At 37.1% G+C, this 26388-nt stretch overlaps 1 long non-coding RNA gene and 1 pseudogene across 1 annotated transcript in view; one reads left to right on the top strand and one right to left on the bottom strand.

Annotated features, from left to right (window-relative positions):
• The window catches only part of LOC141499889 (uncharacterized), a 49044-nt gene extending 32202 nt beyond the window's left edge, over nucleotides 1-16842 (top strand). Inside the window, exon 3 of the long non-coding RNA XR_012471783.1 lies at nucleotides 15312-16842. This is a non-coding gene — a long non-coding RNA (uncharacterized LOC141499889). The remainder of the gene's footprint in view (nucleotides 1-15311) is intronic.
• LOC141498466 (inosine-5'-monophosphate dehydrogenase 1 pseudogene) lies at nucleotides 6024-7568 on the bottom strand (annotated as a pseudogene).
• Nucleotides 16843-26388: the final 9546 nt, after the last annotated feature.

Below are 26388 nucleotides of genomic sequence, written 5' to 3'. Positions count from 1 at the left end.
GCCTGTGGGACAGGAGACACTGAAGAAGTTTTGAATTTCAGAGTTGATTTGATTTTGCAGGAAAATGAGTCTCTGGAGAAAATGATGGCATCTAGAGCTTGCTTGACTTCATCATTTTCTCCATAGACTTTGGGAAATGGTAAAAAAAAATTAGAAGATTCTTAATATCTTTGGTAGTTTAGACTTTCTTTTTAGCCTCCTAGACAAACTAATATTAAATGTAGAAGTTGTAACTATTTAGTTTGAGCTGAGTACAGAAATGCATTTCATTCAACAGAAAATAAAAGGAGAAAAAGGAAAAGGGAAATTAGAGGGAGGATAGTAAATTAAGGGAGAAATCCGTTAAATAGATCAACAACAACCAAAAAAAACTAATGATTTACCAAAATATAGTTTTTTTGAAGCACCAATGGATGGAAATCTGAGTGGATGCACATCAACTGACTATTGTGGTTCAACTATGTAACTGAGAAATCTAGCATCCTTCCTTTTTTTTAGGTTTTTTTTACTAGGCAATGGGGTTAAGTGGCTTGCCCAAGGCCACACAGCTAGGTAATTATTAAGTGTCTGAGGTCAGATGTGAACCCAGGTACTCCTGACTCCACAGCTGGTGCTCTATCCACGGTGCCATCTAGCCATCCCCCATAACTGAGAAATCTAGAATGAAAAATGAGATCATCATCTTCCTATCTGAGCCCATTTCTTTGGTTCCTTGCTGCCTAGACATTATTTTTAGTGAATTTTGAACTACTTAAATGAGAAAAGCCTAGTAGGCTTTTGCCATGCTGAGTTATTGCCCAAACTGGTCACTCACTAGAAAGAGCTCTGTCATTTAACATGTTCTTAGTGTTGGGATCTCCTTTTGAAGGTCACCTCTGGTAGCAGGATATGTGTGGGTAGAGAACTTATTAAATATTCATACTTTGTGTCTTTAATAAATTCTCTTTCCCCCAAAATCTGTATGCTCTCTCATGCTCATCACATATAATTTCTGAAAGGAGGGCTCTCCCTCTCTCAAATGATGTATTTAACAGATCACTGGTAGAGAAAATTGGACAGTCTCATCAACACTCCATGGGGCATATGTAGGCCCAGTGAGAGGAGGATCTCAGTGACACATATCTAATAACTATAAAGCTCTCTAAACAATGCAGTGGGGCCCCTAATGAGAGAGGTGAGATGCTTAAACATAGTGGAGTTACCTCTCAGACCCAAATGCTGCTGGGAGGGGCTTTTGGTTTCTAAATATTTTGATTTCATATTCCTTTTTTGTCTAATAGGGCTCCCTGTAAATTAGATTTTTTTTTTCCTGCGTAGAATAAGCAATTCCTTCCAGTGCACACGGAAAAATTGTGAGTGGCATTTTTGTCCTTTTCTGGGATATCACGTGAAGATAGCAGTTTGTTCCTAGAAAATGTAGGATAAATGTAGGATATTAGGCTTTCCTGGTATATGTTCACTTATTACTCTGTCTTTGATTTCTTTCTTGTGAACCTCTCTGTGTATACCTCAGTTTTCTGCTTTGTTAAGCAGTGGCCTAGATTACATCTAAGGTCCCTACCAACTTTATCTGAATTTGTCGTTCCAGGGATACCTTACCATGAAATGTAGGTTCCTCCTGGTTTGGGAAAGGCTGAGTCAGCAGAGGACAAAACTTCCAGCCTCTGAAAGCTAGACAAATGTTAGAGTATTTGATTTATGGTGAGATCAACTGTGTGTCATGCTAGGATCAGCCTGACCAAGTTAGGAGAAGCCACTTGCATGGTGGCCACAAGATGGTGCTCTTTTTAGCTTCAGTAGTTCTCAGAGTCAATTCTACCCCGAAAATGGTTATAATCTACTGTACTAACTAGTATCACATAAAAGTCAGAACAGATTTGAGGGTGGGGGGAGAAGGGGACCTACAGATAAGTGGTTTCAAAAAAGGAGGGAGGGAACAATGTGGTAAAGAAGAATAGGTTATTCTACAATCTGAGACCCGTGGCAAATCAGTTTCTTTGGGTGGAAGATTTAAGCACATATTTCTTAGAGGAAGGAAGACATTTGACTAAAGCCACGGGCTTGGTGATAGACACATTAGCTGTGTGACTTAACCCTGTTTTTCTTGGTTTCCTCATCTGTCAAATGAGTTAAAGAAGGAAATGGCAAACCACTCCAGTATCTTTGGCAAGAAAACCCCAAATTGGGGCACTAAGTGTCAGAAACAATTGAACAAAACTGAATTCTAATCTAGATTGGTGCTAGAGACCATCCAAAAGGGATGGGTTCTAGACGCCTGTGTGAAATTTGCTGAGATCAGAGATCCAGTCTGGGTACCAATCATATCATAATAGAAAGCTATCAGAAGGGGAAGGCACTCTGTCTGATTTTGTATTGCATTTTTAATACCCAGAGATTCTGTGTCCTGCCCAAAAGGGTAGACTTGAAGGTAATCCTCAAGATCACCAAAACACCAGCTAAATTGGCAGGCTGGCATTATCAACTGGAGCTCTGTCGATCATGTAAGTGTGATAGTGATGCAACATTGGCCACCTAGTAGGGGAACCAGTTGCTGAGGAAAAGATGAGAGGTCACTTCTACCATGGACCTCACCTACTGTGTGACTGTAAATAGCTCAAGACTATTCAGATTATCTGGGGAAGGATCACAGCATTGTATCTTTAGAGCTGGCTGGGACTATTGGGGTCATCTGGTACAAGCCTGTTTTGACAAAAGAAGAAACAAAAATCTAGAGTTTTTGTGGTCCACTCAGTGTCACACAGAAAGTGACAGATTTGGGATTCCATCCCCCCCTACACACTAACTCTTTCCCTGTATTCTCAGTTCCCCTTCATCTTTCTACCATACTTTAGATCTTAGATTGTCCTTTCTTCAAGCCAAAATTGGTCTTTATAATCTCTCAATCTGAAACTTCATTTTTATATTAGCGTAATTGTTTTTATTGTTCTCCTGTTCCTGCTTACTTCATTGTGTATCAGTTTAGACTTTGAAGACTTTGTCTTCTGTACTTCTCTGAATTACCCATTTTTAGTGATTTTAAAACCATTCCACAGTTGATAGGGTCCTGTTTTATTTCCAGTTTTTTAAATGGACTATTCTTTGGAGAGTCCACAGATGCCTCCCTCATATGCCATTTTTGAAAAGGATTTTGGCAATATAAAATCATTTTTCTTTAAAGAGACTCCCTGGAATGTCTAGGTGACAAAGTGGATAGAGCACACCGGCCCTGGAGTCAGGAGGACCTGAGTTCAAATCTGGCCTCAGACACTTAATGATTACCTAGCTGTGTGGCCTTGGGCAAGTCACTTAACCCCATTGCCTTGCAGAAACCTAAAAAAAATAAATAAAATAGACTCCCTGCAACTCCTAAAGGTGGTCTGCTCTTTAATGATTTACATTCACATCTTGTGGTTTGTATTACTTAATAGTATTACTGTACTAGCTTTCCTCTTTAAGAAAAGTTTAACTATTAATTGGTTAATGAACATTTTACATTTTATATCTTCAACATTTGAATTATTCATTTCCACCTTTGATCTCCTAGGTAACTTCTATCTTATCATCTATTAGGTGTTTCTCCTTTGGGGTCTGAAAATGGTTTTTCTATTTGACTAGGCCTCTTCTGAGCTTCCACTTCTAGAATGCAACCATACCACCTTGCCTTTTAGGCATAGCCTTTGAAAGAAAGGTGCCTTATTTCTTGATGTTGTTGTCAGATGTCTCTCCTACCCCCCCCCCTTTTTTCTTTAAAATTGTCAACTGGTATATTTCTGCCAGGCTGAGTGTTTTTTCTCAGACACCTCCTGAGTAGCATCTGCTTGACAAACTCATCTTTGGAATTGGTCTGTTTTGATTATCCAGTCAAATCAGATTCACATTCTCTTGTTTCACTTTAGGAAAAATGTCTTAAATTTCTTTTAAACTGAGGAGATTTTTAAAAGATTGTACTTATTGCAAATAGCAACACAAGCTGCAGTTGGCAGATATTGGATAGTTCTAAGTGGCTTGCTAACCTAATTATATAAATTTTAGAGTTTACCACCAGATTTCTCCCAAAGCCTCATCATGCTATATAGTCTTGAAATCTACGATAGAATTGAAATCAAAATAACTGCATTTACTAGTATTGAATCCAGAGGTTGGAAAGCTACATTGTTTGGTTTTGCTTAACTGGGAAAAAATTAAGGGAATGATCTAGATATAGAGAAACAATTGTTATATTTTTTGTTTGTTTTGGTATAGTATTTTAAGAGATATTAAATTGTTTTAAAAATATGCTGTGCCATCAGATGTCAGGACCTCAGCTTTTCCCAACTAAGGATTTCCAGAGAGGATGGCATCACCTTTTCCCTGGGACTCATTATATCCATTCAATTAACCTTTGTTCACAAACCTGGTGGATGGGACAGAGGAGATGTGCTAGACCCCCATATTTGTCAGTGTACTCTGTTAAATTATATTTATATGTAGCTGTTCATGTGTTATATCCCTAGAGTAGCATCTAAGCTCCTTGAGAATAGGGATTATTTTTTTTTGTTTTTCTAACTCCATTACCCTATGTGTTTTAGACCTAGGGGAGGCTAGTAAATACTTTTTGGATTAGATTAGAAGGTCCTGTAGAGCAAAGTCTTGGAGAACCAGCCTGGCACAAGACCCATATATCTGTCTGTTCTCCAAAGTCCAGCCTAGCTTAGTTTAAAGAAGCTCTTACATCAAAAGTTTGAAGATCGTTTTTCTTAAAGTTATTTACTAAACCCCCTGAGAGTTTAGGATTTTATTGATTAAAAGAACATATACATTTTGAAATATTAAAGTATATAGGTGACTTGTGAATTTTATTCACAGTATTTCAAATTGAGAACGGAAAGGACCTTTGGAATCATTTTTACAGGTGAAGAAACTGAGGATTGAATAAAACAGGTAACTGAACTAAGGTCGTTTAGGTCATAAGTGGAAGAACCCCAGGATTTTAACTTGAGTCCTCTAATTAAATCTGAAGCTCTTTTGATAGTCAAAATACCATTTTGCTTCCATTAATTGTTCTATTTCCTTTTCATAATTTTTCATTCTTTTAGATTTACAATATCATCTTGGAATTAAGATTTGTATTTTATGCTTATTTATTTTTCCTTGGAGACCTGCTTGTTTTATTCAGCTCATTTAATGCACAACAACACAACCGTGGCCCCAAAGTGTGCACAGTTAAAGCTTTCAGCCATGGCCAGGGATGGAGAGGCGGCTGTGGATTGAACCAGCAAAGGTGCAGACTAAATGGGTGGCCTTGCCTCTCTGTAGTCTCTGCTGCACATACCTTTTGTGAAGGGTAGACTTAAAACCAAGCCCTATGGGCAGCTCAAAGGAGCAGGGGAAGAGTGAAGAGACCTCCCTCTGGTAGGTGGGACAAGTGCAATAGCAGGAAAAAAGTTTCCTTGGGCTGGAGGCCCACAACAGCCACAGATTGAGGAAGTGGACTGCGTCTGGACAGAAGTGGGGAGGGGGAGGCAGGGCCAAAGAGAGCACCATTTGCTGTGGGGCAAGGGGTAATGGGTAGGAAGTACCCTATAGGATAAGAAGCTAAGGAATGCTGGAGTAGGGGCCTTCCCTGGAGCTGCCTCCATCCCTGTCTCAGAACTAGGGTCTCAAGAGAGGCCCTGTTTGAAGAAAAGGAGCAGGGTGCAGCAAAAAAGACCTGAAGGAGGCACAAGCCCTGGGAGACCAGGCTGGTGAGCTTGGAGGGGCCTGAGGAGTGAGCTGTTCCCGGGAGAGGAGGCCCCTGAAGAGAGCAGTCCTGGTTCAGGAGGAAGGGAAGAGGGTAAACAGGGGTGGGGTGGGGGGAGAGAAGCACAGCCTCCTAAGGGGCCACCTCTGGCTCCCTTCTCCCATCCTGGGAGGGCAAAGGTCTGGGAACCTGTAGTGCAAATCCATGGGGGCCACTCTGGCCGCTCAACTGTGGAGGGAAGCAGTGCCTGAGGGGGCCCCATGGAGTACGCCTCCACCCCCCTCCTTGGCCACCACCGCTGTCCTCAGTACAGCCACTTCTTGTAAAAATGGAGGCCATGGATGTCACCTTTGATCTGTGCTGACATCATCTGCTTCTCAAACTTAAACTCTCCAGAATACATCATGGATTGCAGGACAGAGAGACTTTGGGCACCAATATCCTGGCAGCCATGCTGGATGCCAGTGATGAGGTAGGGCACAAACTTCTGGATGGAGCCTCTATCTCTAATGGACCCTGAGACACCCTGGGTAACCTTCACCTTGTCCCCCTCACTGAAATAACTCTTCTGATTACTACTACACTTTTCCATAGCATTCAGGGGACCCATACCATGGTATTTTTTGAGTTATATACCATTGGAGAAAAAGTACTCACCAGGGGCTTCTGTGATAGTTGCCAGCAAGGAGCCCATCATCACTGTGGAGGTTCCAAGGGCCAAGGCCTTAACCACATGACCCACCATCTCAATCCCACCATCAGCAATGATAGGGACTCCAAAGTGACGGGCATATTTTGCCACCTTGTACAGAGCAGTGCCCTGAGTTTGACCACATGCCATCACTTCCTGGGTGATACATATGGAGCCATAGCCCATGTCCACGTAAAGCCCATCCACACCAGCATTGATCAGGTTCTTGGCCTGCGCAGTCATCACTACATTCCCACCAATCACCTGCATTTGGGGGTACTTCTGCTTGATGTAGTGCACCATAACAATCTGATACACCGAATTCCCTTGAGATGAGTACAGCACAATGACGTTGGCACCCGCCTGAGTAAGCAAGTCAAGGCAGTATTTGTCATCTTCCCAGGTGCCCATGGCAGCTCCACAGAGCAACTGCTTGTGGGCATCCTTGGGGGCCAGGGGATAATCCCGGTTCTTCTTCAGGTCAGTCTGGGCAAAGATGGCTACCAGTTCATCACTGTCATTAACAATAGGCAGTTTTCCTTTCTTGCTGCGCTGCAGGGTGTCATTGGCCTCTTTCAATGTCACACCTGCTGGTGCTACCACTAAGTCCTTCCGATTTGTCATCACCTCACTTCATGAGGTAGGTTGCATGGTCTTTCTCAGCAAGGAAGTCTATTTCCCTGGAAGAAATGATGCCCACGAAATTGCTGCTCATGGTGCCTGCCTCAGTGATGGGGATGCCCGAGCAACCATGCCACATCTTGGCTTCTCGCATGTCACCCACTGTGTGTGAAGGGCTCAACACTACTGGATCTGTGATGAAACCCTCTTCAAATTTCTTGACCTTGTGCACCTCATTGGCCTGGAACTCAGGAATGTAGTTATGGTGGATGAAACCAATGCTACCATCAGAGCAGTTGCAATGGCCATATCAGCTTCAGTTACAGTGCCCATAGGGGACAAAATCAATGGTGTCTTCAGGGTGATTTTCCAAGTTAGAGCTGAAGTCAAATCCACCTCCTCAGCTATGAAGTCTGTGACTCCTGGTAGGATCAGGAAATCGTAGGTGAGGCCTTCGGCGATGGCGAAAAGCTGCTGCTCTGTGAGTCTGTCCTCGGGCAAGTAGCCGGGGCCACTGATGATCGGGTAGTCCGCCATGCTGCTGGGAGAGCAGAGCCGGCATCAATACCCCAAGTGCGGGCCGTACCACTGGCAGTGCCTCCGGGCTGGGCTGGGAGCTGCAGCGGGGCTGCCCTCAGCGTGAGCCTGGCTTAGCCACTGCCATCCTCTACCTGCCCAGCGCTCCTGAGGCGGGCCATGCCACACAGAGGAGCCCTGGGTGGCGAGTCCAGGCCCAGGGAGGCGGGGGGGGGGATGAGGGGGGCGTCAGGAGGGAAGCACCAGGAGGAGGCTTTGTGCTTATTTTTAAAGGAAAAATGGAGGAAAAGAATCATTGATGTCCTTAATTTGAGGCTACTACAGTGTTGATTTTATAGTGTCCTTTCTGAACCAATTCACCTGTTTTTTAGACTGCATGTAAAACATTCTGTAAACAGCTTCTGCCTGCACTGTCAGAGCACCTAAATTAGATAGGACTTGGCACCCATTTTTTGTAAATGGTATACAGGGGAGAAACATCCTTCATGGTGATGTCAGAATATGAAGTCAAAATTGGGTCTTGTTTAAATTACCATAAAAATCCTGTAAGTTTGCTGATTTTGATTTTCTGTGCATCAGATAACTTTCATAATATAACATATCAACACATTTTCATTAACAAAAAGGAGTTAATTCTTCAAAATTTTATTCGATAGTACAAAAACTCTTAACTCTACCTATTATTAATTACCTGTAATAATATTTTAGGGAGAGATTTGTGATTGAATATGTTTTATTTTCAGACAACCCCTGTACATGTGCCAGTGAATGTGGAGCATTTATAAATAACAATTATTTGCTAGTAATTATTTGGTTAATGTCATCAGCATTGCTAACCAAACAGGTGAATTTTGAAATTTTTTTAATTGAAGGACATACAACAAAACAGTCAAATGTAAATATTTCATAAAAGTTTTTCAGAAGAAGTTGTATTTTTCTTTGTGTAGCTACTCATCATAGAAAATGTAAGAACAAGCAAAAGTAAACTGTGATTTCTATTCAAGAAATTTTCATTGTAGATTCATTTCTTTTTTATTCTGTGGTTCTGCTTCATACCTGGTATCATGTCACAATTTCCTATTCATGTTTGATTATTTTAGTTATGATTTGTTAGTAAGAACTGCAGGAATACCAGTTTGATTGGAAGTAAAAATGACAAATCTGGAAAGGTAATTTGGAGCCAAGTTGTGAGGAAATAAGTTTGTGGAGAAAGAAATTGTAAGATTTGACAACTGATTTATATCCATAGAGTAAGAGAGACAGATTTGTAAGGGTTGAGTATTTTACAAGTTGAAATATAGCAGAGGATTTAGATTAGTTCTGGGTAAAACTACCTATAATGCATGGAAATGACAAAGAAGTCAATTTTAGCATCATGGGAAGAAAAATTCCTTAACAATTAGAACTGTCCCCAAGTGGAAAAGGCTATTTCAGAAGCTAATATTTTCCTGCTGAAAGAAGAGCTGTTTTCAGGGTCAGCCCTGAGGGAGGGACAAGGGAGGTCCATTGTAACAAGAAGCCACAACTTTATTGATGGATTTTTTTGTTGCTTAGTTGTTTCCAGTTTGTCTTACTCTTTGTGGCCTTGTTTAGGGTTTTCTTGGCAGAAATCCTAGAGTGGTTTTCCATTTCCTTCAACTCATTTTACAGGTGAGGAAACTTGAGGCAAACAGGATTAAGTGACTTTCCCAGGGTTACACGGCTAGGAAGTGTCTGAACCCAAGGTTGAACTCAAGAAGGTCAGTTGTCTTGACTCCAGGCCTGGTGCACTCCACTACAGTGCCGCTTAGATGCTCCAGTGATTGATAGTTCACTCTAATTCTTGTAATTTTGGCCTTCATGACCTTACACTGGAATTATTGGAAAATGAGACTCCAGAATGGTTAGAGTCTATCACCTCCTGTAGATGAGGACTTCAGTGGTATGTATACATGCAAGAGTCTCATAAACATGGCATCTTTTACCTTTGGCTATGTTTCTTGGTCAGTTGTACCCATCAACTAATGGTCTAACAGATTCTTTTTTAAAACAGGTGTGTGTGTGTGTGTGTGTGTGTGTGTGTGTGTGTGTGTCACACACACGACCACATAGACAAAATTCTGGTCGAAAGATCAGTATACAATTCTAATTGTTAATCAGAATGGGAATTAGCTCTATCAGATAACTGCTATGCAGCAAGAACTTCCCTTTAACAACTTCTAATAGTAATTTACTGGCACACAATGAAGTCAGGCAGAAAAAGTACATGCATATAAGGGAGATAAATGAGACTAAATTCTGTGAGAGAGGGAGAGAGAAGACATGCATACAAAACACTGTTAAAGAAATAGAAGCAGCTACTTGCCAGGAAGGGACCTTTGGGAAGACCGAATAGAACACTAAAGATCCTTTTACTCAAATCCCATTGAACCATTTTTTTAAAGTGTGTGTGTGTGAGAGAGAGAGAGAAAGAGAGAGAGAGGCACCCTATTTGGCAAAAAGAATGGAAGAATTTGCAGTTGTCCGCAGAAAGGAGAGGACTCAAAAGGAGACTTAAACTGAAATGAGCTCTTCTACTGCAAACCCTACTTCAAGGAGAGAGAGCAAATGTCATATGATTTCCTTGTCATGTTTTAAATAGCAACTACTTTTGTTTTCTCTCCCCCCCCCCCAGCAAAAATAAAAACAGTGACAACAACAACAAAAAAACAAATTCTGAGAGATTCTACTTTGATAGCTTGGCCTTAATTTTATTTTTGTCAAACTACAAAATTGTTATCAGAACTCTGCTTTCCCATGCTCAGGATACGTTAAAAGTATTCTTTGTTCTGTCTTATCTCTTTCTGTTTCTCTTTGACCTTGTAAGTATTTGTTTCTTTTCTACATATACAAGTAAGCCAGCTGCAGAAGAAATCATTTCAGAGCAGTCAGGTTATCTTCCTTAGGAACCAGAAGTCTTTACTGTGGAAGGCAGAGAGGGGCAGGCTGGAGGGATGTTTTATAGACTGTTTTTTGCCAAATTTTGGTGTGGGAATTACAGGCAGACATTGCATAGTTTTTGTTGGTCCTAATTGCTTTTAATTCTCTTTTGATCGTGGACATAGTTTAGACTCAGAATTGCTAATTCATGTAATAGATCTTAATGCAAGGAAAGGCATAAAATAACGAGGCCTGTGGTCAGTCAGGTGAAAGAAGAAAAACAGTTAAGTCTTCGGAAAGTCCTATCATCACCTTCCAGTGGCCTCTTCCGTTGTTCCTGGACAACTGCTTGGGTCAGGTATTCAAACTGTCAAATGTGACATTGTGAACTATTGGTATGGCTGCAAAATGTCTTTACTGAGCATATCAGTAGCAGCAGATCAACATAGTGCATGCAGTAGTCTCCTATAGCTTTGCTCTTTCTCTACTCTCCTCTACTTTTAATCTGTCCTGTATGCTTCTATCGTGTCACTGGCGCACAAAAATTTAAAAGGTCACTTATTGATCACCTCTAGTTAATTTCATTCATTAATTAACTCGATATTTTTTTGGCTGTGTCCAAAAAATGTCTTATATTTCCTGAGTCTGTTATTTCTCTGTCATAATGTGGATATCATGCTTCATCACTGATCCTCTGGAATTGTGATTGGTCTTTTATGTTGATCAGAATTTTTATGTCCTTCAAAGTTTTTTCTATAATGTTGTTTATATAAATCATTCTTCTGTTTCTGCTCATTTCACTCTGCAACTGACTACTCATTTCATCAGTTTAATATTTTTTCAATTACATAGAATTGCCTTTATTTCCATAAAGCTTTTAAATAATAATATTTTACTTATCTCATATTTTACTTTTCTTTAGGTATGATTTTAGCAGTTAATTTTTTGTTTAATTTTGCTTTCTTTGCTGCTATTTTGTTTATAATAGACTTGAATCTTTTGAATCTATCTTTTTTTATCCCTTGCTCTTATATTAACAAATAAAAACCTTATTTTCAAAATTTTCTTTGCATATTTCCATTGCTTTGGCTATTTAGCATATTTTATAAATAGTTATAATTTTGAATACTACAAATAAAAGTAATGTAGCCCATTCATGAAAGCTTATTATATGCATTAATAAATACCTAGCTGTAGTTCATATGCATGTCTTGATAGGTAAGCTCAAAAGTATTTTATATATTCTGTAGTTATTTTAGGGATTTCTTGGTTCTTTTCTAAGTTTTGTTGACAGTACTTAGAAGTTCTGATTATGTGGATTTAGTTCCATGCAATTTTGCTGTTGTTACCATTTTAATTAAATTTTTAGTTGACTTTCTAGGGCAGTGGTGACAAATTTAAAAAGAAATGGATCCCTGGCCCTAAATTAACTCAAAAAGTACAAATTAACATTATTTGTATTGAATTAAATTTTTATTTACTTTGTTAAACATTTCCCAATTTCATTTTAATCTGGTTCACACCACTCTGGGAGTTTTGTGGCCACTTTTTATAACTATGCTCAACTTTTTTTTCCTCATTGCTATAGATGCCATTTCTGGTGCCTATAATAGATATTAGCAGAGTTATAATGAACATCCCTGTTTTACCTCTGTTCTGTTACCACAGCTACATATAATGCTGACTCTTGGTTTTAGATAAATAATATTTAGCATGTTTAGAAAAGCTTCATTTATTCCTTTTTTCAGTATTTATAACAGGAGTGGATATTTTATCTTGTCAGAAGCTTTTTTTCTGCATCTTCTGATATAATTATATGCTTTTTGCTATTCATGTTATTAATGTAGTCTAGTATGTTGATTATTTTTAATATATTGAACCAACCCTGGTATAAAATCCAACTAGTCATAGTGGATTATAATCTTTGTGCTATATTGTTGTAGCTTCTTTCCTAATATTGTATTTAAAATTTTTGCATGGATGCTCATTAGGAATATTGGCCTATATTTTTTCTTCATATTTTGAATCTGATTAAGGAATCAGACCATATTTCTATCTTAGAAGGAATAATTTGGTAGTGCTTCTTTTTTTCCTGTTTCAAAATGTAGTTTATATATTATTTCATTTAACTTGTTTTTTGAATGTGTGATAGAATTCACTCAAATACATCTGGCTCTGAGTTTCTTTTTTTCCCTTTTTCTTTTGGAGTCTATATAGGGATTTCTTAATTTCTTCTTCTGACACTGAGTTATTTAAATTACTCATTTGTTATTCCATTGAATCTTAGCATATTTCACCCATTTCATTTAGGCTGTCAGTTTCATTGACATTGAATTGGCCAAAATATTGTCTAATAATTTCCTTTGTTGTGACTTCTTTATCATTTTTGAGACTGGTAAATTTGGTTTTCCTCTTTAAAATTAAATTCACTAATAGTTTATCTGTTTTAATGGCCTCTTTTAAAAATTATTTCAGTAATTATCTTACTTTCAATTTTGTTAAGTCTTTGGTTTTCAGAATTTCTTTTTTAGTGGTGATTTTGTGTGCGTGTGTGTGTGTGTGTGTGTCTGTCTGTCTGTCTGTCTGTCTGTCTTTTGATGTTTTCTGAACTTTTTTTGCTTTGTATGCCAAATGTATTGCTTTTTTCCCCAGGGGTTTTTCTGATTCTAAGAGATGTGGGCTTCTTTCTTTCATGATTTTTCTAAGTATATGTAGGCTCTTTTTGTCTTGATTTTCAGGTACTCCAGTGATTCATTATCTTTTTTCAATGTTAACCTGTGGATTTCTTTTTTTTAATTTATTTTTTTCCAATTTCATGGAAAGATTGTTTTCAGTATTCAATTTTTGTAAGATTTTGAGCTCCACATTTTCTTCTCCCATTGACAGTGAGTAATCTGATGCAGGTTATATATGTACAACTGCATTAAACATATTTCCACATTAGTCATAGTCTAATGATTCTTAAAGTGATCTCTCCTTGATTGTTTTCCAGGTGATTTAAAAAAAACACAACACAGTACCCTATATTTTCTTTTATTTTTTCAATCTTAAAATTTTTATTTTTATTTTTGTCTTTATCTTGTTTTATGGAGTCATTAACTTGTTTTTTTGGTTAAGGTTTTGTACCCTTTATGCTATTTTTCTAAATTTCTTTTTCCAAGCCATTGTTTCTCTTCAGTGGTGTCAGGTAAACCTTTCATTTCATTTATGAATTAATTTAAAAAGTTTTTTTTACTTGATTTATTTCTTTCAGAAATTGTGGTTTTACGTATGTCTAAATAAAATGCTTTTATTTCTGGCTTTACTTGTAGGTGTTTTAGAGTAAGCTTTTCTTCTGGATTTGTCTTGTGCTTCCTTGTTACCCTAATAACTCTTAGGATGATTTGTTTTTGTTTGCTCGTTTGTCAAGCTTTATTTTCTGTATTGGAATTTAGGGTTAGACTGCATTTTTGGAGGCCATGTTTGATTTGTATTCTATGAGATCCTATTGCTTTATTCATATCCTATGGGAAATAATAGTGCACATTATAATCTCTCAGATCTCATGGAGGACTTAGTCTGTGTCCTGTAACATTTCAGTGTACCCAAAGTGGTTTAATTTAGGGTATAATCTTGCATGATCTTTGGTATGATCTTTGCAAGAAGTTTTTAGTCTTGGTAACATAGATCTAGGCCTATAGCCGGTGCTGTAGTAGATGCTGCTGACCCTAGCCCTGTTAGCTATTTTGAAGGGTTTTCTGTTTCATAGTTGGTAACTTCCCCCTTAATTGGTGTTGCTGCCCAGGTTTCTTCAGCTCTAGTCCACCCTGGGCCCTTAATCTGAGATTCCTTCTAGGATCAGAGCCACAAATCAGCTACTTGCTTCTATTATTGCTCCTTGCCCTATCCATACTCAGGCCTATGATAACTACTTACCCAGATGTAGGCACTAGTCCCTTCTTTGTTCTATGCTAGCTTTGCAATCCAGCTCTGTGAGGGAGCTGCCAGTTGACTCCTGTTCATTAGGCCTATTCCTAATGGATCCAGAACTGCTTTTTGTCCTAAGAAGACCCTAGTTCAGTTGTTGTACTTTAAAGTTCCATATGATAGATACCCTTTTGATAGACAGTGTCTCCAGTGTTTGTAGATTTCTTCCTCTGTCTCTGCTTAGCTGCAATACAAAAATGACCCACTGGAATAATATCTTTAGATTTTCTTATGCTTAATCTGCTCCTCTTTCTAGGTCTAGGGTAGCGCCTGACTATGCAGCTTTCTCTTTTGCCATTTTTGCATATATGGAACCATAAAAATTTATGAATTTGAAAGAACTTTAGTGACCATCTAGTACAATGAATATTTAGAAAGGAGTCCTTTCCCAACAGTGTACCTTATGAGGAATCATATTCAGCCATTGCTTAAAGGTCATAAGATGAAGAGGAATTAATGAATTGTATTGGCACTTCATTCTATTATTTGACCGATAAAAGTTATTCAAACAAATTATCTCTAATAACTCTTGGATTGATCATTTGCTTCTTAGGTTTACTAGAGAGAGATTTCATTTTTTTAAAATAGAGGAATAGGCTACTTGATTTCTGCAATCGCTTTGAGTTCTGAGATTCTGTCATAGAGGAGTAATTATAATGGGTGGCAGATTGAAAGAGTTAAATTCTTAACCTCCTTTTTAAATTTTGTGATTCTTTTGTTCTGTGGCTGATTTTCCAACCTACCACCTCCTAGTACATAGCTTTGTCCAGGAGGCAATAATTGTTTGACTTATAAGGGAAAACATAACTTAAAGCAAACTATCCATCTTTTTTACCTGCCCCATTCAACTAGATGCTCCCTTTTGTTGATTTTTATTAGAATGAACTTCTGTGTGAAGGAAGTCGATGAACACCAGAGCTCAAGAGACCAAGAAGAGACAATGAAACTCCTGGAACAAGGCTTACAGAACGTATAACATTCCTGCTGGTCGTCATATTATAACCTGTACTTTTGAGGATATGAAGTAAGGAGAAATATTCTGCCTCTTGAAGTAAGTCATTTTATTCTTTGATGGGTCATGATTATCAGGACATTTTTTCCTTGCACTAAAATTTCTAATATACTGTGGCCTATTTGATAATTTATTTAAAATTTTGTGTCACCATTGATCCTCTAGTTTTTTTCTCTTCTTTGTCTCTCCTTTCTCGAGGTATCAAGATTATATTTGTATTATAGGAAGAGATTGTATGAGAACTTTTTTCCCCAATTTTTGAATATAATTTACATAATGTTGGAATAAATTGTTATTTTAATATTTGATAGAATTCACTTGTAAATCTGTTTGATGCTATAGTTATTTCTTTGAGAGTTCATTTCTGGGGTTGCACCAAAAGACCAAAAGTAAGTCCCTACTCTCTAGGAGTTCACAGTCAGCAATATGCAAGCATCTATTTGCAGGGGAAATATATGCAGGATAAATTGAAGACAGTCAAAAGAAGGAAGACACTATAAGAGATTTTGGGAAAGACTTTATTTAGAAGGCTGGATTTTTTGCTGGAATTTAAAAGAAGCCAGGAAGCAGACATGTTAAGAGATAGAATTGCAGGCATGAGGAATACCCAATGGCAATGCAATGATTTGAGATATGGGAAGTCTTATTGGAGAAAAATGTCAAGGATACTAGTCACTTAATTGCAAAGCCCATGGAAGGAAGGAAGATATAAGAAGATTGGAAAGGCAGGAAGGGGTGCTCATTTGTTTATATTTTTATCCCGGAGGTAATTAAGAAACCAGTTGAGTTTATTGCATATTAGAGTTCTGACAAGGTCAGACCGACTCTTTAGTAAGGTCAGTTTGACATCTGAGTAGAGAATAGACTGGATTAGAGAGAGAGACTTAAAGCAGAGAGACCCACCAGTAAGTTATTGTATAGCAAAGCAGGCATGAGATGTTGAGGACCTGCCCCAGAATAGTGGATATTTTTGTTAGGGGAAAGAAGAGAGCAAATATGAGAGATGTTACAAAGGCAGAAATCAGCAGGACTTGGCACTTTTATCATATTGTATGCATGTTAACTTCTCTGAGTTCAATTTTTCATTGCCAGCAATTTCTGAGAACATTTTTCTATAGTATGTTCTGTCATTCTAGCTTATAGGAATCATAATATAGAACCCTTATGGAATCAGAAGGATCATCTAGTCCAACTCTTCTTATAGATGAATAAACTGAGTATAATTATAGTTCTTCTGATTTCTAAACCTTAAAAAACAATCTAACACTTGTTCAGTAAACCCTGTATTTTGAGAACTGAAAGGAATTTCTTGCATTGTCTCATCTAATAGTCATGTTATAAAGAAGAAGAAACTCAGAAATAAAGTTCTTGGAACTTTATCATATAGCTCAATAAGGACCCAAGATTGAGGAATTTTTTTTTTTTGTTTTGTAATTTAGTGTTCATCATCAGACCTTCCGGAATTATGCTTGAGCATATCATCATGTTGATCAGAGTTCTTAAGTCTTCTCAGAATTATTTTTATAATATTGATGTTAAAATAGAAATTGTTTGGGTTCTTATGTTATACTGTATCTGTTCCTAGATTTCTTTAAAACTGTCTCTTCATTCTTATTGCATTACATTTATATGTCATACCTTGTGCAACCATTCCTCAGTTGATGGCCACTCCTTAGTTTTTGGTTCTTGGATACTACAAAAAGAGTTGCTATAAATATTTGTATGTAGAGGACTTTTTAATCTTTCTTTGATTTCTTCGGGTTAAAGGCATTACTGCTGTGATATTGCTGCGTCAAAAGGTATGTCCAGTTTAGTAACTTTGGGGGAATATTGTAAATTACTTTCTGGAATGATTGGACCAATTCACAGCTCTATCCAACAATACCAGCTTTTTCTGTAACTTCATTTGTCATAATTTTTGTCATCTTTGCCAGTCCAGGGGTATATTTCTCTAATTATTATAGTGATTTGAAACCTTTTTCATACGGCTGTCAATAGCTTTAGAATCTTCCCTGGAGAATTAGCGGTTCATAATGTCCTGTGACCATTTGTCAGTGTGAAAATGGCGTTTATTCTTAAAAATTTGAATAGATTCATTATTCACCACAGTAAAGAAACATTTACCAAAGAAACATGGTGCAAATATTTTTTCCCACTTAACTATTTCCTTTCTGTAATTATATCTGCATAGAATTTATATGCAACAACTTTTAAATTTCAGATAATCAAAATTGCCCGTTTTATCTTCTCTGATACTTTTTATCCTTTCTTTGGTCATAAACACTTTCTGTGTCCATAGATCTTCTGTTCTGTTTATGAGGTAACCTTTTATAACTCAGATATATCTATTTGGAGTTTTTCTTAGTATGCACTATGGGGTGTTGATCTAAACCTAATTTCTGTCAGATTACTATTCAGTTTTCCCAGCAATTTTTGTCAAATAAATGGCCCTTCCCTTAGTAGCTGGTACCTTTGTTTTTATTGAATGCTGGGATACTAGTTTTACTTTGTTCTGTATTGTACCTAATTTGTCCTACTGGTCAGTCTTTTTCTTAACTAGTGTCAAATTGCTTAAATGATTACTGCTCTCTCCCCTTTCTGTCTGTCTTTTTTTCTTTTATTTCCCATTAGATGTTCTCCTGTTTTCCTCCTTCTGAGTTTTTAGTTCTATAAAGTAATCCTTTGCTTGTCTGATTGGTATTGCACTGAATAAGTAAATTAAGGTAGCGAATATTGCCATTTTATATTGCTTTGGCCTACCTATGATTGAGTAATATCTCTCCAGTAATTTAGGTCCATATTTATTCCAGCAAACAGTATTTTATGAATTATGTTCATATAGTTCTTATATGTATCTTAGTAGATACTCCAAGTATTATATACTCCCAAGTATTATATACCATCATTATCTCCAGTAGTGTATGCTACAACTAGTTAGTTCAGAAGGATTAGCACACCAAATATATTCTCTTGCACTATCCTGCACATCTCCATTTGCCTCCTTTGTACTAGGTGCTCTATTGTACAAATTACCAACAAATAGAGCATATTGTATAAAGGAAGTTGTTGGAGGCATAACGGTCTTATCTTGAAGCACAAAAAATGGTAGAGAGAGAGTGCTATGAAGATGTCCCATAGCCTGCTCCACAGCCACCCCAAGGATTGATCATTGAGTCTTTACTTCAAGACATTCAATAAAGAGATGTTGGCATGCCTAAGCAAGCCTGGTGTACTTCTGAATAGATGTAAATCTGAGGAAGTTTTAACCTCTTAAATAATGCTTAAACTTGGTACTTTTGAATGAATGGTGAAGTGAATTAAATTGGTTAGCCATTTATTTCTGAATTATTTATTATTTTATTATTATTGATTTGTGAATTCTGATGGGTTTCCCTCTTTCCATTCACCCTTGGTATTCTGAGTCATGGAGCAAACAGTCTCTTGTTCTGTGTAATAGATTAGATGAAGGATACTCTCAAGAATCTTATACACAAGAGTTCTTTTAAAAGTATGTTTTGAAAAAATAAAAGTAAAAAAAATAAAAGTATGCTTTGTTTTCCAGTTTGCCAGACTTAGGTATAGTCTGTGGAGCTCATAGTAAAACTAGTGGTCTCAGAGGGAAGAGCCAAACTAGTACATAGACCTCCAACTTCCTGCTTGTACTCCCCTGCCCCATTTGTATCAGATGCTTGATTTGTGGTTTCTGTCAAAAAGAGCATCTTGTACAGATGAGGTTGATGGAACAGAAGCTACCAGCTAAGTAACCAAGAGTAAACAGAGAACTTGCTAAGATGAAGGTACTCAAAAAAGCAGCATGCTTGAGTGGTCTTTCATAATTTGGCTGAACTGTTGCTGGTCCTGAGGAGCCTTATCCATCCATCCATCCATCTGTCTGTCTATCTGTCTATCCGTCTATCTATCTATCATCTATCTATATCTATCTAATCTGTCTCTGTTGGCATCCAATTACACTTTGGAATAGCTCTACATATTGGTGAGTTGTGGGGTTTTTTATCTTGAATAATGCCTGAAGTTGACACTCCTAAATGCAGGTCAAAGTGAATTAGACTAAAAATTCATTTCTTAATTATGTTGCATTGGGATACATTTTTCACATATTGGGATGGATTTACTGACCCACTGGGCTAACTATCACCTCTAAAATTCTATGTCACTGATCCCCTGTGCCATGTGATAGTTTAGTTAGGGGAAACTGAGATCTTATGTGTAAGGAGAAATTTAATTTTATTTAATTATTTTTGTTTTCTTTACCAACCTCATTCCGATGTGCTTGGAAGTACCATAGGACAACTGGTTCTTCTGGAAGGATGAATAAAGAAAGAATATACCCAATAATCCTCCATCTGCCCTATCTTTGTGAGCTGCTTCATTTGTGTATTTTTGTCAAAAGGAGTATCTTGTACAAAAGAGGTTAGTGGGGACAGAATATCATATCAGAAGAACATAAGGAGGCAAAAGCTCTGTTAAGATAAGAGTTCTGTAATCTATCCTGTGAGATCTTTGATGTTGAATTATCCTGAATTTAACCACTCCCTCTATTTTGGATATTTCTTAAGATAAGGATGTTTGTATTAGAAATGTGGTATAAAATTGATATTTCTAAATGCCTGTTCAGGTCAGTTTTACTGAATTTTTCATTTCTGAACTGTTTGGTTATTGGAATAATTCTTGAGGTATAATTATGGACTAATCAACCACTGACTAATGGACTAATCAATCACTTTCTGTTCTAAAATATAAAATTGTAGAATGGACTTTCAGTGTAGTATCTAATAGGTTAGATGAGGCACTATCTCAGATCCCTGATAATCCTGTATGGTATAGATGATTTTTATAACCAGTTTCATGCAGATAGGAATGTTTCTTCTCTACCTGATTTAATCAGAAGGAATAACAAAACTACCATATACTCCTCTACTCTCTTGCTATCATTTCCTTCCTTTCCCCCCTTTGCACCAGCTACTCTCTTATGTAGATTAAATCGAATAGAGCTTCTTATACAAAGGAGTTATTTGGGGTACTACACTCCCATCCTGAAGCACAAAAGCACAGAGACTTTGCTATGAAGGCTCCCCATAATTTGCTTCACAATCACCTCAAGGAGTGATCATTGAGTCCTCAAGACAGGGAAGAGAAGTCTGCTTGTCTAAACAAACCTGTTAGACTTTTGAATAGCTTTAAAAATAAGAAAGTTTTTTTTTAATTCTTAAAGTTTATGTCCCTAAATAAATGTTGAAGAGAATTAAATTGATTAACTATAAATGAGTTTCATTCTTCAAATACTGGAATGGACTCATTATTTTTTGTCACCCCTGAGATTCTGTGTCATAAAGTGGTGTCTTGTACAGTGTGTTAAGTTGAATAATGAAAACTCTGAGGGATCTCATAAGTTAGAGGTCCTTTAATAGGCAATTTTGTTTTCCAATGAACTTCATTTAGACATGTTCTATGGTACTGCAAACTGAAACTAGTGCTCTCAGCAGAATGAGCATAACTGGTAGCCCTCTCTTTTCCCAGCATACATCTCTACCTGCCCCATTTGTACCAAATGCTTTATTTGTGAGTTATGTCAAAAAGTATTATGTGCAAATGAGGTTGATAGAACAAAAGTTAATAGTTAAATGACTAAGAGTAGGCTAAGATCCTCCTGGAATGAGAACTCATATTCAACCAAAAACAGCCAAGTAGAATGGCCATACTTTAAGCTGGTAACAAACCCTGAGGAGCCTCTTAGATCCCTTGGCATCCAGTTCACTTTAGAATAACTCTAAAAATTGGCAAGTTCTTGGTTTGATTTTTATCTTAATGTTTGAAGTTCACATTCTTAAATGAAAGTGGAAGGGAATTGATTTGATCATGCATTCATTTCCAAACTGTATTATAGTTCGGTTTTATTTTTCACATATTAAGTTGGACTTAACTGATCCTTCATTATGTTGTCAATCAGTCCTCCGGTACTATATGACAGTTTGAGCTTGGGAAACTAGAAGAGATCTTATAAGTAAGTGGTACTTTAATGGTATATTTCCTTTTCCTTACTATCTTTATTTAGATCCTCTCTAAAGTTCTACAACTGGTTCTTCTGTAAGAATAACCCAACCTTCCTCCATCTGCTTTATTTGTATCAGCTGTTCCTTTTGTGTTTTCTAGATGAAAGAGTATCTTGTGCAAAAGAGACTGGTGGGGAAAGAATATTAGACTCAAGAATAAGGTAGGCAGGTAATCTGATGGAATGAGGGTTTTGTAATATATTCCTTTGATGCCCTTGAAAGCTGATTATCCCAAGTTGGTTTGGTCACTGGTATTGGCCAGATCTAAACACAAGGAATTTTGTATTACAAATCAGGCATCAAAACTTCGATAAATTTTAGATTTTGATGCATATTTTACATATAAATGCTTGTTCAAATCAATTTAATTGAATTGGTCATTCATTTCTGTACTGCTTAGTTGCTGAATTGACTTTTCTGTCTTAAATGCTAAATGTTAGATCATGAAATCTGAGGGATCTAAACTCCTCAAGATTCTCTGATAGCATGGTTAGTTTTTACAGACAAGATCATCCAGACATACACCAGTGGATTTTCTTAAGAATTGCCTAAAATTGCTAAATGAATGTTGAAGTGAATTAAATGAATTGTATATATCTGAACTGTGTTACAGGTGAACGTCTTTCTTCACATACTGGAATGAATTCACATTCCTGTTAAATAACCAGTACAGTTGGCTCCAGCTGGTTCACTCAGTATTTCTTCCACCTCCACTGACCTCCTTTGTTCAAGATGTTCTGTTGTGTAAAGACCATATAGAGCATCTTGGACAGAGGAGGTCTTTGGGGGTATAACATTCCATCTTGAACTACAAGAAAGAAGAAACCTTGCTATAAGTCTTCAAAATGTCCAGTGAAGAGAAATCTGTGTGCCTAAGCAGCCTGTTTTGCTTTGCAATGGTTCTACAATTAAGTTTTTTTTCTTTGATGATGCTTAAAGTATATACTTCTAAATGAATGTTGAAGTGTTAATTCACTTTAATTTAATTATTGATTAACCATTTTTGAATAATGTTACTGATAGGCCTCTTTCATATACATTCCTGTTGGATGACTATCACCTCTGACTAGCTTAGTCTTTTGTATTGTGTGACAGATAGGGTGACAAAACCTCTGAGGGATCTAATAAGCAAAAGGTCCTTGAGAGATTCTTTAATGATACATTTTCTTTTCCAGAGAACTCCATTTAGACTTGGTTGATAGTGCTAATACCTGAGACTAGGGCTCTCAGAAGAAGGAATCTAGCTATCATGAATTATGTCTTCCTGCCACATGCTCCACCTGCCTCATTTGTACCAGGTGCTCCATTTGTGAGTTTTGTCAAAAAGAGCATCTGGTACAAATGGGATTGTTGGAGTAGAAGATAACAGTTAAATAACCAAGTGTAAGGAGAGATTCTGCCAACATGAGGACTTATATTCCTTGAAAACATCCTGGTTGAGTGGTCTTCCAACTTTGCTGAATTGTAACTAGTCCTGAGGTACCTCCTTACATTTGTGGACAGCCAGTTTCACTTTGGAATAGCTCTAAATATTGTGTTTTGTTTTACCATATATAATGCCTGAAGCTGATACTTCTAAATGCAGGTCAATGTAAATTAGATTAATTAAGCATTCATTTCTGCACTGTTTTGTAGTTGGGGTTTCATTTTTCACATATGGGGATGGTCTTATTTGGTCTCATAGGTAAGTATCTGATAACAGTCTCCTGTGCCATGTGATGGTTTGAAAGAGAAAAATGTAGAAATACTAGAAGTGAGAGGATCTGTTTTGTATATGCTTCAGATGTGTTTGGAAGTGCTATAGACTATACCTAGTTCTCCTTTAAGGATGAGTATTATAATTATATACCCAACCACCTTCCACCTGTCTTATTTGTACTGGTTTCTCCTTCTGTGTAGTTTATGAGAAAAGGCATCTTGTACAAAAGAAGTTGGTGGGGGCAGAATGCCATACTCAGAACAAGAGGAGACAGATACTCTAGTAAAATGAGAGTTGTGTGATATCCTCTGTGACATCTTTGTGGAGGGATCATTGTGAATATGTTTAGCTTTTTTCTCAACATTGGTAGCTCTAAACACAAGAAAATTGATATTGTAAAACAAATTTAAATTTGATAATATTGAATGAATGTTATATTTGTAAAATGCCCATTCAAGTCAATTTTATTGAATTAGCTGTTCATTTCTGAGCTGTTTGGTTTATGAGATATTTCTTCAGTTATGACAGTGGACTAGTTGACTTCTAAATCACTCTCTGTCTTTATATTTTATATCATGGAGAAAATTCATACTGCCTAATACATTAGATGAGATAATATATGAGAAATTTCCCATCGTTGAGATGTTGTATGGGGTGGTTTTTATAGTCAACATCATCCAGGAGTACACCAGTACAATGTGCTACAACCAGGTTGCTCAGGATTGGCGCACCTATGATGTATTCCTCCGCTATCCTACCAACTCCTTCACTTGCTTCTTTTGTACTAAATGCCCTGTTGTACATATATCAAATAGAGCATATCGTACAAAAGAAGTTGTTGGAGGCAGAACGCTCTACCTTGAAGCAAAAGAGAAGACAGACCCTGCTATGAAGCTGATGTCCCATTGCCTGCTCTACAACCACCCCAAGGATTGATCTTTGAGCCTTTACTTCAAGACATTCAGTGAAGAGATGTCTAAAAACAAGTCTTGTGTACTTCAGAATAGCTTTAAATATCAGAAAGTGTTTTAACCTCCTAAATAATGCTTAAGCTTGGCATTCTTGAATAAATGTTGAGGTGAATTAAATTAACCATTTGTTTCTGAATTATTTATTTTATTATTATTGATTTCTGAACTCTGATGTGTTTCCTTCTTTCCATTCACCCTTGATATTCTGAGTCATAAAGTGACCCCCTTTTTCTGTGTAATAAGTTGTATGGAGGATACTCTCAGCAATCTCATACACAAGAATTCTTTTAATAGTGTGTTTTGTTTTCAAGTTTGCCACACTTGGACATGATCTGTGGTGCTTATAGTCTAAGACTAATGATCTCAGAGGGAAGAGTCAAACCAGTATATAGATCTTCAACCTTCTGCAGGTACTCCCCTGCCCCATTTGTATCAGATGCTTGATTTGTGAATTCTATCAAAAAGAGCATCTTGTACAGATGAGGTTGAGGGAACAAAAGCTAACAGCTGAATAACCAAGAGTAATCAGAGACCTTGCTGAGAGGAAGACCCAATTTTATCTCAAAAACCTGCTTACTTGAGTGGTCTTTAATACTTTGGCTGAGCCTGCTATAGATATTTAGATATTTAATATACATATATACATACACATATGCATGTGTGTATGTATGTCTATGTATATAATTTGTTGGCAGCCAATTGTACTTTGGAATAACTACATATTCTGAGAGTTTTTTTCTTTAAACTTAAGTACTTCTCACTTGTCATACCTAAATTGGTGTTGGAAGTGATTTAGATCAATTTAGCATGATTTCTGAACTGTTGTAGTTGGATTACATTTTTACCTATTGGGTTGGATTTACTGATTTCATAGATCAGTAGTACATCATAGAGAAGTCCTGTGTTGCGTGACAGTTTGAGAAAAATTCTGAGGGATCTTATAAGCAACAAGACCTTTAATGTTATGTTTCATTTTTCCTACCAATCTTATTCAGACCCTCTCAGGGGAGTGCTCTAGCCAACAACTGGTTGACCTAGAAAGATGAACAAATACCCAACCATCTGCCACCTGCCATGCTTGTACCAAATGCTCCATTTGTTTTCTGTCAAAGCAACATCTTTTATAAAAAAACAAGATGGGAATAGAACACCATACCAAGAACATTAATGGGAAAGCAGGGACTATTTTGGGTGAAGTTTGCATAATCAGTTCTATGATATTATTGTTTGTTCATCATCACAGCTCTTTGTAATCATTACTCAATACTGAACAGTTTAAAATGTGAAGTTTATATTACATAGCAGGCTTAAATTTCTTTTTCTGTTTGATTTTAGGTTTTTATAAGGCAGTGGGATTAGGTGGCTTGCCTAAGGCCACACAGCTAGGTAATTATTAAGTGTCTGAGTCTGGATTTGAACTCAGGTCCTCCTGACTCCAGGGCTGGTGCTCTATCCACTGCGCCACCTAGCCACCCCTCAGATTTAAATTTGATATGAGTAAATGCATGTTTTACTGGCAAAATACCTGATAAGTCAATTTAATTGAATTGATTACTCATTTCTGAGCTGTTTGACTTCAGTTATAGATATGTACTTATTGACCAATAAGATTACTTTCTATTCTTAAATGTTATATTGTGGAGAGGACTCCTGTATTTATTAGCTTATAGGCTAGATGAGAAATTATCTGAGGGATTTCAAATCCCTGCATCCCCTAATGGTATGATTGGATTTGTAGGCATCCTCATTCAGACATAAAGCAGCACAATCTGCTACAACAGGTTCACTCAGAATTAGCACAATTAATATGTGCTACTCTACACTGGCCCCCCATCTCCTCCATTTGCTCCTTTTGTACAAGATGCTCTGTTGTGTAAATACAACCAAATAGAGCATATTGTATAATGGAAGTTCTTGGAGGTATTGCACGCTACCTTGAAACATGAGCAAACACAGAGATTCTACTATAAAGATTTCCCACAGCTTTTTTCAACAACCACCCTGAGTATTGGTCATTGAGACTTTGATGATGTCCATTTTGTGAAAATTAAAATAATACCAATTCTCATTATTGTGGAAAAGAAATGGAAATTGAGGGAATGCCCATCAATTAGGGAATGACTGAACAAGTTATGGTATATGAATGTTAGGGAGTACTGTTGTTTTGTAGTTGGATTTCTGCAAAACATGGAAAGCCTTGCAT

Source organism: Macrotis lagotis, chromosome X (genome assembly GCF_037893015.1).
Source record: "Macrotis lagotis isolate mMagLag1 chromosome X, bilby.v1.9.chrom.fasta, whole genome shotgun sequence".
NCBI lineage: Eukaryota > Metazoa > Chordata > Mammalia > Peramelemorphia > Peramelidae > Macrotis > Macrotis lagotis.
Note: the sequence above shows the minus strand (reverse complement) of the source record. Positions and strands in the feature narration are given on the sequence as shown.